General features: G+C 41.0%; 1 non-coding gene and 1 pseudogene across 1 annotated transcript; both read left to right on the forward strand.

Moving 5' to 3' along the window:
• The first annotated feature begins 2,723 nt into the window (after window positions 1-2,723).
• On the forward strand, window positions 2,724-7,760 carry LOC111322125 (uncharacterized). Its single transcript, XR_015994427.1, has 6 exons — window positions 2,724-2,960; window positions 3,094-4,423; window positions 4,651-4,960; window positions 5,003-5,339; window positions 5,434-5,948; window positions 6,647-7,760. It is a non-coding gene; the product is annotated as an uncharacterized LOC111322125 (transcript).
• Window positions 7,761-8,658: 898 nt separating this feature from the next.
• On the forward strand, window positions 8,659-10,318 carry LOC148717642 (uncharacterized; annotated as a pseudogene).
• Window positions 10,319-16,792: the final 6,474 nt, after the last annotated feature.

Raw genomic sequence — 16,792 nt, forward strand, 5'->3', positions numbered from 1 at the left:
ATTTTGGGCGCACTGAATTTGGTGATGGTATTGTTTGGTGAATGAAGATGCATGAAAATTGGAGCGAAAACCCTTGGGAATAACTTTAAAGTGAACGCAACGACCGATGAAGTTTATGTGGCTACAAAACCTAGTTTTGGCGAAAGTTAGAATGGCTAAACGGAATGCTAGATCTTTACTAATAGGGGGAAAAGGTAAAAGATAACTTACGATTTCCTGGCGTAGCTCCTTTATGGGTTTCTTGAGGCTTGGCAGGGTCCGCTGTTCTCAATGCTGTGGATTGAAAAAGACAAAAGTTAGTACTCGCAGCAATCAAAATACAAATGAATAAAGGCTGATAGTTTCGAAAGAAACTGTTTGGGGCTGCGTCGGTGGGGGTAACGAAATAATTTGGATATACCAACAAAGTTGAAATGGTAACTTGGCCACCTTAACGATTACAAAAGCTGACGTTTCGAGCGTTAGCCCTTCGTCGGAGCGAATAGAGGAATTGTGGGTTGTGTGTGCTTTTAAAGGCAGAAAATGGGGCTACGTTATTGGTGGGAACATGGCAACGAGAAAAACAAGGATAAATTAGTGGAATGAAAAGCGTTCGTTGATCCCTGTGGGGTTTAGACTGCCGGTTTGAAAGATGAGCTTTTGTTCAAGATTTTTACGGCTTTCCGTGTTACCTAAGTGTAAGGAAAGACCGCAGATTGCCATATGTTGCTTAGAATGATTAGGGAAATTAAAATGCCTCCTTGTCATTCCTTTCCACGTCTCGAAAGTGTTCTCGGAATCGGTCACCCAGTCTTCTGCCTGTTTCGACGATGTATATCTTTTTGCAATAAGTGCAAGTTATGCAATAGATTACATTGGCGGAGGTGTACGTGAAGTGATCGGTGATCTTAATGGATCGTTTAGGTCCCGATATTTTATCAGTGTTGTGAATGAAAGGACACGTTTTGCATCGTGTACGAGCGCATTTAAAAGTGCCGCGTTGGTCATTAGTCTGAAAAGAACTTCTGACCAAATAATTGCCTATGTTTTTGTCGCGTTTGAATGAAATGAGCAGAGGCTGCGAAAAGATAGTGCTTGTCTCTGGATCGTTTTGAAGTAATTTAAAGTTTGAACTATAAGAAATATACCTATAAGAAATATACCTGAGGTAATTTAAAGTTTGAACTATAAGAAATATGCCTGGGAAATTTCTGACAATTCTTTATCCTTTTTAGACATCAAAGTTTCAACTGAAGGTAACGGTTTATGCACTAGTGTGTATTACAAACCTACAGACTCGCATAATTACTTGTTATATTCGTCTTCGCATCCATCTCCCGTTAAGAATTCCATTCCTTTTTCTCAGTTTCTAAGACTTCGTCGTTTATGTAGTGATGACTCTGATTTCCACCACAAATCAGAGTCAATGTACCAGTTTTTCCATAAATGTGGTTGCCCTGTTTCTGTCGTTCAAGCGGGTTACCACCGCGCCCAACTTATTGATCGACATTCAGCACTACAAACGTCGCATAAGGAAGATTCCGACCGCATTCCATTCACTCTCACATTTCACCCTCACAACAACTCAGTTAAATCCATCATTGTTAAAAACTTTCAATTACTTCAAAACGATCCAGAGACAAGCACAATCTTTTCGCAGCCTCCGCTCATTTCATTCAAACGCGACAAAAACATAGGCAATGTTTTGGTCAGAATTTCTTTTCAGACTAATGACCAACCAGGCACTTTTAAATGAGCTCGTGCATGATGCAAAACGTGTCCTTTCACTCACAACACTGATAAAATATCGGGACCTAAACGATCCATTAAGATCACCGATCACTTCACTTGCACCTCCGCCAATGTAATCTATTGCATAACTTGCACTTATTGCAAAAAGATATACATCGGCGAAATAGGCAGGAGACTAGGTGACCGATTCGGAGAACACTTCCGAGACGTGGAATAATAATAATAATAATAATAATAATAATAATAATAATAAACAATCTTTAGGGAGGAAGCGCCCGTCACGTAAATACGTGGTTTTCAGGGAGGTCCTCCGTAAAAATAAAAAGTATTAAAAGCTAAAATAAGAAATACAATTGTCACAGATCTAAAACGGCGTATATCTAAAGTTTTATCCATCATTTAAAATATTTATCCATTAAGAATCTTGTAAGGGTTTCCTTAAAAATGTGCATGGCATTGGCCTTCTTAAAAATACTGGGAGGGACATCCAGTCATTTATTAAAGGGAAGTAGGACACCCTCTTTCCGCATTCCGTTTTAGGTTTAGGCAGTCTAGGTAAGTAGCCATTTCTAGTGTTGTAGCCATGCGAACTTCTCAATGTCGATTTAAAACTTTCAAAATGTTGCGGAATGTCTCCTTTGATTGCATTTTCTACGGTGGTACAACGATGAAATAGACGTCTTCCAGCTAGAGGGAGTCAATTCAGACATTTCAGAGCTTCTGAAGAAGACATCCTGCCTAATTTAATTTTCTTCGCAAATTAGTTCTGAAAACTTTGCAATTTTTCAGAATGACTAAAGGACACATCAGACGTGGAAAAGGGAGTTTAGACACTGGATGGAAAAATATAGACAAGACAAAGATGAGCAACTTCAAAGATTCCGAAAAGCAATGCCTAAAGGTTTCTTCTGGACAGATCAAGTCAAGACTTGTAAAGATATTGACCAAGCCTGGGAAATTCTCGAAATGTATTTGTAAATGAGCGAAAACTTATGGACGAACTGTTAGCTGAAATGAACAATCTGAAACAAGTTAAACGAGACTCCAAGTCATTCACGCGTTACGCCACGACGATTTCCGTATTTGTCAATGATATGAAAGACAGCGGCTGCATCGTGTTAGAAGCGTCAGAAGCTCCGTTTTTCATGTCTCAGCTTTTATCGAAGCTCGATCCAAGAGACAACACAAACTTTGGAAGAGAGATGCAAAGAGCGGGAAAGGAAGAAAATGTGGGTTCTGTCCTGGTGTACCGGTTCACAAGGGAATTACCATTGTTCTTTCTTTGTTCAGGAGTCATTGGTTAGCTGTTGTGTATTGTTCGGTCTTTTGTATCGGCTCTTGTGAACCGGTACACGAGGACAGAACCAAAATGTGTCAAAGCTCGTAACCTGGTTACATCGAGAGGCAACCCTCCGCTCCAGAGGCAAACGAGACAATGACAACGTCGACGAAAAAGAACGTACCCACCGAGGACCAACCTTTAGAAGAACAGATAAACACGCAGCTAACAATGATAGAACTCCTGAGCAAGAAGCGTGTCCACTCGTTTGTACGTCGAAACACCAGTTAGCGGCCTGTCCGCTGTATCAAAGTTCAACTGTAAATCAAAGATGAGACGTAGTCAAACAGAGCAAAAGATGCCGGAAATGTCTCAGGCCACATCATACGAACGACTGTAGGAAGCCAGACGGTACTACCTGCGACAAATGCAAAAAGAACCACCACCGTTCTCTTCACAACGAGAAGATTAATTCGAATTTAAGTCCGCACGCAGTGCCTTTCCGAATGCAAGATATTCCTGCAGAAGGCAATACCAACTGCGCCACTAACCACAAAAAAGATTTCAAGCTCATCACTGGTTTATGTCCTGTCCAAAAGGGCAAAGTTATGGACTCAGGTGGAACGCTTGTTGAAATACTAGCGATGATAGATTCCGGATCAAACACAAGTCTGCTATCAAAGAATGTAGCTGAACGACTTGGAATAGCTGGGACAGTTACCCATCTTACTATGAATCTAGCAGGTGGAGAGAAGAGGTCTGAAGCTTCAGAAATCATCGAGATCACTATTGCCTCGACCATAGAAGAGGATATCAGAAAGACACTGGAAGTATACACTATAAAGAAACCTTGTAGTGCCGCGAAGACGATTTCGAAGGGAACTATTGAACACTTCCCTCATATCTTGGAAGTGTTTCATCGTTCATTCTCATTCCAAGGCATTCTTGGAATGCCTTGGAATGAGAATGGACCCCCAAAACGCAGCAATTATGACATTGCCCTCAAAAGAATGCAGTCTGCCGAGAAATCGTTCCAGAGAAAAGGATGCTTCGAAATCGTAAATGAGGAAGTCCAAAAGCTCTTGCACCAAGACTTCATAATTAAAGTTCCTACAGAAGAAGTTGATCACAGCCAACCTGAATGTTATCTGCCGTTACAAGTAGTCTTCACACCAGAGAAAACCACTAAGGTCCGCCTTGTTTTCGATGCGTGTTCAAAGGGTCACGACGGTCTTTCCCTGAACAATCACCTTGAGAAAGGACCTAATTACATTAACAGTCTTCCCAATGTACTTATGGGCTGGCGGTGGAACGAAGTGGCTTACTCGGGTGATATCCGAAAAATGTTTAATCAAGTCCTACTGAACCCTGACGACCAAGTTTTCCATAGGTTCTTGTGGAGAAGCGACAAAGGTGAAACGCCCTCAGTCTTTCAGTGGCTCAGATTAAATTTCGGCGACAAGCCAGTACCATTGCCTCAAACGCCATCAATTACTTACCCAAAGTCTCACAAGTCAAATTTCCGGACGCAGCCCAGGAACTGCGAGATCACGCGTACGTGGACGATATCGGGGGCTCCAAAAGCAACTGAGCAGAAGCCAAGAAAATAACGAAAAAAATTGACACCATCCTCGGAAAAGGCAAGTTTCAAATTAAGGCGTGGCACTCCAACTGCTCGGAAATCGATCAGTCTAGCGGTGAAAGATTTACAGATCTGCTTGGCCACAAATGGGATAAAGAAGAAGATAAGTTTACCTTCAAGAAAGAAAACATGGTTGGCCTATTGGAGGGCTTCTGCCAAAGAAACTGCCTGAAATTTCTCGCTCAACTCTGGGATCCCACCGGACTTGTTTCACCCGTTACTATCAAGTTCAGAATTGATCTGCAAGCGCTATGGAGTTCAGGTTACAGCTGGGACGACATCCTTCCCGAGAGTATTCAGCAAACATGGTTAGAGAATTTCAGACCATAAATGATCTCTTGTCATTTCAGTTTGACCGCAAGCTCCGATGGTGGGGAACAGGCTTATGGTGCAGTAATCTTCCTACGATGGAAACTTACTGGTGGAGACTACCAATGTGTTCCAGTCATGATAAAGGCTTTCGTCGCACCGCTGAAGAAGAAAAGCATCCCGAGACTAGAACTGTTGGGCTTTTTAGCACTTGTAATGTACGTTACATGTGTAAAGGCCTTGGACTTGACAAAAGCCCAAGACTGGGAAAGATTCTTCTGGGTCGATTCAACAACCAAATTGACTTGGGTCAGAACGCCACCACAGGAATTCAGACCCTTTGTATTTTGTATCTACCAGAGTGGCAGAAATCCAAGAGTAAATTGGGGCAGACCAAATTCGCTACATCAAGTCTAACCATAACCCTGCAGATGCTTTAACGAGAGGAATCCATCTTAATCATCTCGTGAAGTGGTCGGAGGGACCATCCTTCCTAAAGTTGCCAGAAGAAAAATGGCCCAACTTTCAAGACCACACCCAAGTTAACGCTCACGTGGACGACCTCGAAGCAATAAAAGAGAAGAAAGCATTTCGAAAAGAGAAGAAAGCCAGGAAACATTACAATGCTTTCGCAGAAGTATGCCCTGAACTAAATCAGCCTGAATCTGAAGGAAATCCTATCCTTTCACATTTGCTGAAAAGTTGTTCTACGTACTCCAAAATACGGAGAACTCTTGCCTACGTCCGTCGTTTTATTCGTAACGCACGAAAAATGAGCCCGAAGTCAGGACCCATTTCAGTTCCGGAACTGAAGGCAGCCGAGGCCCGTCTTCTGAAGTGGAGTCAATTTCTGAAGTGGAGATTGGATAAGAAACTGGTGGCAAAGAAGGGTGAAGACGGCCTCCTTCGTGCGCATGGTCGCCCTGAAGTTGTTAGATCTCTCCCTGAAGAATTGAGAAAGCCTATTATCTTACCACAAGACCACCCGTTTGTAATCTTGCTTCTGCGTGCTCTCCACGAACGACGTGGGCACTGTGGCTATAAGAGTTTAAAGTGCACCTACACCCAAAAAATTTTTTTCGCTTAACGAAGTAAGCTTATTTTTTGGAGTATTTCTGCGCAAAAATTTTTTTATTTGCTCAAATCTTCAATTTTCTATGCCCAGTCAAAATACGGAAAATCGGCCGCCATCTTGCCCCACGACCGAGTTTAAAGAAGAATGGCTCTAGCGGGTAATGTGACGTCAAATCGAGAACACGAAAGTCTGCATCTCACACATTTTCACTTGTTTGGGAAGATTGTCGTCGATATCGTCCGAAATATGCCGACTAGGTGTGTTGTATGAAGATTGTATGGAGCGCGATACCCTCTTGCAAATTTCGCACGTTGCTACATCCTTCTACAACACACTTAGTCGGCATATTTTCAGACAATTATCGACTACAACCTTCCCAAACAAGTGAAAATGTGTGAAAAGCAGACTTTCGTGTTCTCGATTTGACGTCACATTACCCACTAGAGCCATTCCTCTTTAAACTCGGTCGTGGGGCAAGATGGCGGCCGATTTTCCGTATTTTGACTGGGCATAGAAAATTGAAGATTTGAGCAAATAAAAAAATTTTTGTGCAGAAATACTCAAAAAAATAAGCTTACTTCGTTAAGCGAAAAAAATTTTTTGGGTGTAGGTGCACTTTAATGCACGAGGCCAGAAAAAGATTTTGGATCATTGGACTCCGCAGAATGGCTAAGACGGTGACCTCAAAGTGTGTCACATGCAGAAAACTACGGAACAGGCCCCTCAACCAGCTCCTGAGACAGATTCCAAACCTAAGAGTAGCAGCTGGCTTCCCGGCATTTTCAACCACTGCCATGGACATGTTCGGACCAATACAGATTAAGCTCGGCCGCAAGACTCTAAAAGAGGACCAAGTGATCTTCTTCACCTGTACGACATCACGTGCGATCCATCTAGAACTGGTCACTGATAAAACCTCAGATGCATTCTTGATGGCCTTTCGACGATTTGCCTGCCTTCGGGGATACCCCAGTGTATGCTGGTCAGACCATGGAACACATCTTGTGGGTGCCCAAGGTTACCTAAGGGAAACCACACAGAACTGGGATTTTCCTAAGATAAAGAGTGTCCTCTCCGATAAATTTGGCTGCGAGTTCAGATGGGAGTGGAACCCACCACATGCGAGTCACCAAAACGGAGTTGTTGAAACCCTAATTAAGTCAGTCAGACAAGCACTTAACGCCACTTGCAAGAACCAAGCCTATTCCGAGGAACAATGGAGAACATTCTTGTCAGAAGTTACCTTCCTAGTCAACGGACGACCGCTGTACCCCATTTCCGATGATATCTGGGAAGTACCACCGATCACTCCCAACGACCTTCTTCTAGGCCATCACAATCCACCGCCACAGCCAGAACCAGAGGAAAGAACCAATCCGCGACAATTACTCAGAAGCACACAAAACAGAGTCGCTGATTTCTGGAGGAGTTGGATGAAGTATTTCGCCCTAAAATTGTTACCAAGAAACAAGTGGTTTCGCGTGCGAGACAACATGCAGACCGGTGATCTTGTATTGGAGCTAGATCTCAAACACAAAAGATGTGAATGGAAAATGGCGGGTATTATAGGCACCTATCCTGGAAACGACGGCCTTGTCCGAAAAGTGAGAATCAAAACAAGAGACGGAGAGTACGACAGACCTATTCACAAACTGTGTTTGATTGCGACAAAGGAAGAGCTTGATGCAGCTCTACTTTATTTTAGATTAATTCAAGAACAATGAACACTTCCATGAATCTTTCAATCTTAAATGACAATCTGTTGCTCAATTAGAGTTAAACTCTTAATTTCCGCACTCGGTCGGAGTGATTTGCACTTAGTGTTTAATAGTTTTGGCGCCAGAGTGTTGTCCCAGGGAGTCTGGGGACCAACCCCCCCCCCCCCTTTTATTTAAAGACGCGACGAATCCAATATTGAAAATAACGGTCAGCCAGAGATAACGTAAAGATCTATAAGATGTATGGAATGCTCTACGAATTGTAAGTTACATTTCGTTGAACTCTCAAATGTTATTCTATATTTAAAAAAATCTGTATTTGTTTTTTAGTTTGACTTGCTTCCTCTGGCAACCAGTACGAAAATAAACGGGTCACCATACATCTGTAACCTTCAAAGCTACATTAACGCTTCACATCGAAAGCGCGAAACAAACCCCATACCTATCAAAAACAAAGCCGAAGTCATCGAGAATTGTATGCATGTATGTATAGTGAGGTATTTACGGTGGCTTCAAAGGGACACACTTTCCTCTCTCTTTTTTTTCACTTGCGACTTAGCTGCTACTTTCTTGCGACTTAGCTGCGACTTTCTTGCTACTTTCTTGCGACTTAGCTGCTACTTTCTTGCGACTTAGCTGCGACTTTCTTGCTACTTTCTTGCGACTTAGCTGCGACTTTCTTGCTACTTTCTTGCGACTTAGCTGCGACTTTCTTGCTACTTTCTTGCGACTTAGCTGCGACTTTCTTGCTACTTTCTTGCGACTTAGCTGCGACTTTCTTGCTACTTTCTTGCGACTTAGCTGCGACTTTCTTGCTACTTTCTTGCCACTTAGCTGCGACTTTCTTGCTACTTTCTTGCGACTTAGCTGCGACTTTCTTGCTACTTTCTTGCGACTTAGCTGCGACTTTCTTGCGACTTAGCTGCGACTTTCTTGCTACTTTCTTGCGACTTAGCTGCCTGGTGCATCAGCCGGCCAGGTTGTTTTATTTGAAAACAACGTAGACTCCTATAAACAATAGGTAGTCTGTTTTGCCTTGGCTTTACAGTATAGCTATGAAGTTTTTCGCCGTTTTCTTTTTCATTTCGGTGAGCTCTACATCGATGGCAGTGCTTCCATCTTACTCTCCGGCAATAAGGAACAATGCAGTAATACGCGACGAGATAATCAAGGACTACTTCAATCTTGGGCTTACTGCACCTGAAATTGCATTATTTCTCGTAAGTGTACATGGTATCGGGATCTCGTTAAGACAATTGAAAAGAATACTTAGACGGTTGGGATGTACAAGACGTCGGCGTCGAAGTAATTTGAATGAGGTGGTAGAAGCAGTCGAGGAGGAACTGAAGGGGAGTGGAAGCCTTCTCGGATATCGAGCAATGCATCAGAGACTCATCAATCAGCACGGTCTTGTTACTACGAGGGAAGTCGTTCGACATGTTTTGAGGGTTTTTGATCCTGAAGGGGTGGAGCATAGGTCACAGCATAGACTACGACGACGAATTTACAGGTGTAAAGGACCAAATTACTTATGGCACATTGACGGCTACGACAAACTAAAACCGTTTGGATTCTGCATTCATGGTGCAATTGATGGCTTTAGTCGAAGGATCCTATGGCTGGAGGTTGCATCTTCGAACAACGACTCTCGTATAGTAGCTCAATATTTCTTAGACTATGCAAGACAGTTAGGAGGTACGGCAAGGATAGTACATGGAGATAGGGGATCTGAGAACAGGAACTTAGCAGCTATTCAGCGTTTTTTTCGGCGGTCCATGAATGACGACTTTGCAGGTGATAAAAGTTTCATGTAAGGGAAATCTACAGCAAACCAAAGAATTGAAGCATGGTGGGGACGTTTGAGGCAAGGATGTGCAGAATGGTGGATTACATTTTTTAAGGACTTGAGAGATTCTGGTTTGTATCACGATGATGATATAATACACCGCGAATGCCTGAAGTTCTGTTTCATGGATGTCATACAAAGTGAACTACACAGAGCTGCACTGGAATGGAATGTTCACCGAATTCGACCGTCTAGGAATGTGGAATCTCCGTCGGGAAAGCCAGATGTACTCTACTTTGTTCCAGCATCAGCTGAGAGTCAAGATTACATGACTCCTGTTGACATCGACGAAATCGAAATCGCACAGGATACGTGTGCCGAGCAACCACAAGCGAAAGGATGTCCCTACTTTAAAGAGCTCTGCGATCTAATCATGGAGGATGAAGGTCTAGAACCAGCTACAACAGCAGAGGAAGCTCTCCAACTCTACTTAGATTTACTGGACCATATTAATGCCATACCATAGAAGAATGGTTGAATTTCATTCCTGTTCACAGGCTACCCAGCATGAGCAGTGTTTTTGGTACACTCAAAAACAAAGCTTTGTATGCGGTTAGTTAAGGGGCTATGTTAGGTTCGCAAATATTCAGTGTGGCCAAATGTACATCGGAAGGTATTTATTGTTGGTCAGATCTAATGCCACTATCATTTTGTAGCTGGATACCGAGCCACACAAGTAAATCAATTAAAAATGCTAATTAAAATCAACTTTATTTCTTCTCTGTTTCCAACATGTTTTCTAAATGTGGAAAGGAACTTAAACTCTTGACACTAAGAACGGATTATTTTCATTCATAAACTACACACCTGTGGGGGAGAGAAATTGCCTGACCCACCATTCACACTCTTTACAGTACAGTGTATTATAAAGATATCATCTGGCAAGGTAATTCGAAATCTATGAACTCAACAAGGTAGAACAGCAAAGTAAATAGCAGGTAACGAACTATTTTCCATTCCATTTTAAAAGTGTTATGTTAACACAACCTATTAGAGTACACATGAATGACATGTATAAAAAGAAAGGAATAATTAATCCCCTATTGCAATGAGCAGCATTATCCTTATTATCTCGGTGCAAGTATGTCGCCCCCGCAAACCGAACCAAGAGCTAGCAAATCTCCTTCTGTTGCCATCCTCACAGCTGTAAAGTCCATCTGTAGTAAGGAAAAATGAGTTTATCTTAGAGTCAAACTAGTCAAGTAAAATAAGCCACTTGAGGTGTAATACAAATACGTAAACTGTGAAAAAAACACACAAAATACTTGCAGGTCCTATGGGTATATTTCCCAAGATAAGAAACACAAAAAGGAAAAAATGGCAACAGATGCTATAGAATAATACATGGATGTACACAGATATGGAAGTGCTCAACTCAATATATCATGTACAGCAAACAAATAAGATCTTGAGTTTATATGGAATTTCTATGCAAGTGTCCGACTTAATATATCAAGCAGTAAATAAGTAAGATCTTGAGTTTAATACAAGAAGAGAAATTCCATATGTATACAAGCAACATTTGCCGTATATCATGTTCAACATGTACATGCCATATATCAGGCCCAACGTTTGCCCTACTTCAAGTTCATCTACTTTGGAATGTTACATAAATTAGTGGGCAAAGGACTACATGCTTGTCCAATTTGGAAGCAATTAAATTAAAAAAAAAAACTTTTTTTCTCTCATCCAATTATTTCCAAATCAGTTACCTTGGATTCAAGGAATGATAAATAGCTACCAATATAAAAATTATTTTGTATGCAATGAAATTAACTTCACTAAACTCGTTTGGGAGTAAAATTTCTTTCAAATTATAAACGCAAAACCGAGGTTAGTCTGGCTAGTTTTAATACTTACAAAAAAAATTTAATTGGCAGCCATTTATGATTTGAACGAATGACAGGAGAAAGTGTCAAAATACCTGGTTCGGACCTCCGGAACTAGCTGTTCTGCTAGAGAATCCATGTTGTTTATCGGCAATGCAACCTAGCCTGCGTCCCACTCGGCCCAGCTAGGTAGCCAGGCAGCTAAGTCGCAAGAAAGTAGCAAGAAAGTCGCAGCTAAGTCGCAAGAAAGTAGCAAGTCGCAGATAAGTCGCAAGAAAGTAGCAGGAAAGTAGCAGCTAAGTCGCAGCTAAGTCGCAAGAAAGTAGCAAGTCGCAGATAAGTCGCAAGAAAGTAGCAGGAAAGTAGCAGCTAAGTCGCAGCTAAGTCGCAAGAAAGTAGCAAGTCGCAGATAAGTCGCAAGAAAGTAGCAAGCAAGTCGCAGCTAAGTCGCAAGAAAGTAGCAAGAAAGTCGCAGCTAAGTCGCAAGAAAGTAGCAAGAAAGTCGCAGCTAAGTCGCAAGAAAGTAGCAAGTCGCAGTAAGTCGCAAGAAAGTAGCAGGAAAGTAGCAGCTAAGTCGCAGCTAAGTCGCAAGAAAGTAGCAAGAAAGTCGCAGATAAGTCGCAAGAAAGTAGCAAGAAAGTCGCAGCTAAGTCGCAAGAAAGTAGCAAGAAAGTCGCAGCTAAGTCGCAAGAAAGTAGCAAGAAAGTCGCAGCTAAGTCGGAAGAAAGTAGCAAGAAAGTCGCAGCTAAGTCGCAAGAAAGTAGCAAGTCGCAGATAAGTCGCAAGAAAGTAGCAGGAAAGTAGCAGCTAAGTCGCAGCTAAGTCGCAAGAAAGTAGCAAGTCGCAGATAAGTCGCAAGAAAGTAGCAAGCAAGTCGCAGCTAAGTCGCAAGAAAGTAGCAAGAAAGTCGCAGCTAAGTCGCAAGAAAGTAGCAAGAAAGTCGCAGCTAAGTCGCAAGAAAGTAGCAAGTCGCAGTAAGTCGCAAGAAAGTAGCAGGAAAGTAGCAGCTAAGTCGCAGCTAAGTCGCAAGAAAGTAGCAAGTCGCAGATAAGTCGCAAGAAAGTAGCAAGAAAGTCGCAGCTAAGTCGCAAGAAAGTAGCAAGAAAGTCGCAGCTAAGTCGCAAGAAAGTAACAAGAAAGTCGCAGCTAAGTCGCAAGAAAGTAGCAAGAAAGTCGCAGCTAAGTCGCAAGAAAGTAGCAAGAAAGTCGCAAGAAAGTAGCAAGAAAGTCGCAGCTAAGTCGCAAGAAAGTAGCAAAAAAGTCGCAGCTAAGTCGCAAGAAAGTAGCAAGAAAGTCGCAGCTAAGTCGCAAGAAAGTAGCAGCTAAGTCGCAAGTGAAAAAAAAGAGAGAGGAAAGTGTATGTCCCTTTGAAGCCACCGTAGGTATTGGGTTGTAATTAATCCTCCAGTGACTTTTAATAGTTCAGAGGGCTTGTGTTTCACATGAGATTGTTCATAGGGTTTGGTTTGTGCCTGGACTAAATTTTTTTGTTCCCTCAAAAAGAGGCATTTGAACTTACATGTTAAAGGCAGAAATGGGATGACAGAACTAAAGTAAGTCCCTAAGTGATAGTAATAATTACATCTTTAGCCAGGGTAAACCTGTCAGCAATTGCTGATATCCTAGTGCCCCAGTTCTTGTGAGATTGATCTGAAAGCTCATGAAAAGTCATAAACTTAATGAGGTTTCTTTCTTACTTGTGCATACTGTCTCACATGAACAATGACGGGAAAGAGTACCATATAACCCCATACATTAATTATGCATTCAACCATTAATTATGTATGCACCCCAATTTTTTTAAGACAATGACTTATTCCCATGGATTTAGCATATATACATTACTAATAAGTACTTACTGCTTCAATAAAAGAGAAATTGATTGAAAGCGGCTTTTTCGTCTCCATTCCTTTCTCACGTTCTTCTCCCTTCTCCCCTTTGTTCCCAATTCCCTTCTCCTCGCTTTTTTTTTCTTTTCTTTCCTTTTTACCTTCTTGGCAGTTCTGCTGAGCCTTGAACCATCGCTCCTAAGACAACGAATTATTATCAGACAATTATCTAACCAAAGCCTTACCACTATACTACGCAAACCAGTTAGGAGTTCCTCTCCAAAAACTACTTTTTCTTTTATCTTTCAGTAAAAAAATTTTCATAACAATATGTGCATTGATAGAATGCACCAAAGGTCCCCTTTGCACTAAAGAATGCATTTCTTCTTCTCTACGATTGGCCAAATACCACATAGAAAACAAAATTTATTCATACCTCTTTCTAATAACATCAACGAAAGAAGAAGATAGAAAGAAGAACAACAACAGCTCGGAGATGGAGAGACTGAATTTTATTCAACTTTCTCGAATATTATCGGATCATAACCGGTGCATACAGTGGTGTAAGGATCACAGCCTGCTTGCGACATCGGTAAAATGTCCTCGAGCTGGGTGCAGCAATGAACTTAGCTGGACGCGACGTGCTTCATCGCGAGACGGGTACGAGCGGCGATGTTTAAAAAAGGGTTGCGATGGAATGGCTTCAATGCGCCGGAATTCACCGGTGCGCACACACAGGGCATCGAAAATACATGGTGGGGAATCAATCGAGGTTTGCTCCAAACAGGAACATCCAAAGGACTTTTCGATGGCTACCTACAAGAATATATGCGGCGTCAGTACTACGGAAACGGTCCCTTTGAAAGCATTATCGAACATATCGCCCAACTTTATGAAGTCCAGAAAGACTAGATACAAAGGTTTCTTTGCATCGCTGTATGCACCGGCCTTCACGAACAATTATCATCACTAGGACACGAAAGGATAATGAAAGAATCAACCAAAACCACAAGAACAGGTAAGACACAACATTTATTTCAACTTTGCATTGACAAACTTCAAAGCCTGACCGTAGACTTAACTTTATTTTCCGGCCAATTTTACGCTTTCAAAGCGAAAATGAACATTAAATTATATTTCAAAAATAAAAACCTCTGGAAAATGCCTTAAATTTCTCGTTTTGCAAAGCCAAAACGCGCCGAATTTACCCTGTTTCAAAAAAGGCTAAAAAAAATTCCAAATTTTGAAAACAAAGACTACTAGTCTTTGCGGAGTTCTATTGTTATCGCTATTGTTTTCATTGAACAAAGACTGAATGCATAATTAATGTATGGGGTTATATGGTACTCTTGCCCAATGACGTAGTGAAAAACTTGCTAAGCCACTGTGCTAATTAGAACAACAAACACTGCCCTATTTTGAAAAACTACAGACACAGGAAAGTAATTTTCAGAAATAGCAGAATGTCACAGACTTATTACTTGCTTACTTACTAACTGGATTTTAGCATAGAGGATATCGTATAGGTACCCTAGCTGCTAAAACTATGATATTTGTGCTCTCTTTATGGATTCATGTTATTGTCACAAAAGGAAAGATTTTGTTGATAATGTTAGGTGTATAATTTGGGCACACCTGAACTCATGCTTAAGATCATTAACCCTGATGAGGTATAGTATAATCTCCTAGATAAACATAGTTTGTTAATTGGCATTAGATTTCTGTTACCCAGCACTCACATACATATAAGACACGATACTTATCTGACCTGGGTAAGGGTGCCATTTCTATGCAGTTTTTCTGCGTCGTGGGACTCATTGCGTAACAACAGTCCTTGCACACCTAATGTTGGCGTACTGGTGTACCCTCCTTCAGGCATTACTCGGCAGAGCCATTGCACTCCGGCTCTGTTAAGTATAATGTCGTTCAGCTATAGGACTGACCATTGCAGTACTGATACAATAAGACACTGCATACTACTACTAGATAGAAACTTTGTCAATTTTTGAGCTGTTTTGGGTATTGAGACTTTTATTTTTTTCTAACCTCTCCATCTAGGAACTTCAACAGTGAAGAAGGGAAGAAAGGCAAGTGCCATATGTTTATGTACTTGTGTGAGCAGGTAGCCCAATGGGAGGATAAACTTATTTCAGCCAATTGAAATAGATCAACAAAAGTAATTTTACAATTGTAAGAAATTCAGAGCAGACACAAAATAGTTAGGCAAAGGTGCCTAATGGTTAGACAAAAAGTTATTATTTGCAATTAAATTAAAGGACATTCTCAGGATTGATGAGTTTGGCAAACAGGTTAGGTACCAAATTTTATTCTCATCTGAAAAATGGGATTAAAAAATTTGATTTCTTGGTTGATCTTGACAGCATGACATATCTGTTGTTTTTTTTTTCTGAATATATCCTTTCTAAGCACAATTCTCATCATTCATGTTCCACAGTTTTACAGTAAATCCTTTTTTTGAGGTATTGTGAGAAATATTTAAACTGATTTTAACTTCCTTTTTTGGTCAGTAGACATGCTCTGATCGTGGTGTAGAGTAGCCTTTGGCTCGGAGGCGGTGTAAAGAATGCTCAGCCATCTTTCCTAAGATCGGGAAGTCTGCACAACTAGAAAAGATAATAAAATGGGACAAACCTCATAAACCAGAGGCACTTGATGGAAAAGCGTGTAAATAGCATTAAATGTAATATACACAGCATTAAAAAAATAGGCCATCTTCTTGTTGATATCATTACTTTGTTAGATAACATGAGTTACACAAACTTTTTACTACATGTACGATATTCTACCCTACATGTATATGTGTAGGAAAACCAAGAAAAGTTCCTCAATGTTTTCTTGTAATATAAAACATGTGAAGCTCAGTTACACACCTGTACTGGACAGGTATAATCCTGCCAAATTTATCATAAGTGTGTATTACATGCATTACCAGATTTTATGATACTAGTTTATGATACACAAAAAGCTAGCTTTGATCTTCATTGTACTTCAGGTTGATATTCTAAACATGAAGCACAACTGTGATGTTGTCATCATGATGCCAAACAGGCATGGTGATGGTCACACCTTAACTATGTATGGCACTGCTGGTGCAGGGGTTGCCTTCATCAGAAATAGGAATGACATTAAGATTTCAGAAGGTGGAGATGTGGCATTAGAGCTGTTAACGAAGTTTATCAAATGTGCTCTAAACCAACACTTTTCTTTTTTATTTTGTTGTTTTGTCGTTGATTATTTTTGTTTCCTCGTTTCTAATTTTGTTTGGTTTGTTAAAGGTTCTCTTTTTTGGTTCCTGTTGAGCACCACCTGCACATTATGTTCAATATAACTACCTGATACTCAGATACCATGTCTGAAAGTGAAGAGGCTGGACCACTAGATCAAGTGCAAGACAGAATATATGAGGCCTATATATATAAGAATATATAAGGAATATATAAGAGTATATAAGGCCTATATACTTCCTCATTTTGATTATTGTTCTCTTCTTTTGTTGGGCTGTCAAGCACCTTA

Source organism: Stylophora pistillata, chromosome 13 (genome assembly GCF_964205215.1).
Source record: "Stylophora pistillata chromosome 13, jaStyPist1.2, whole genome shotgun sequence".
NCBI classification, from domain to species: domain Eukaryota; kingdom Metazoa; phylum Cnidaria; class Anthozoa; order Scleractinia; family Pocilloporidae; genus Stylophora; species Stylophora pistillata.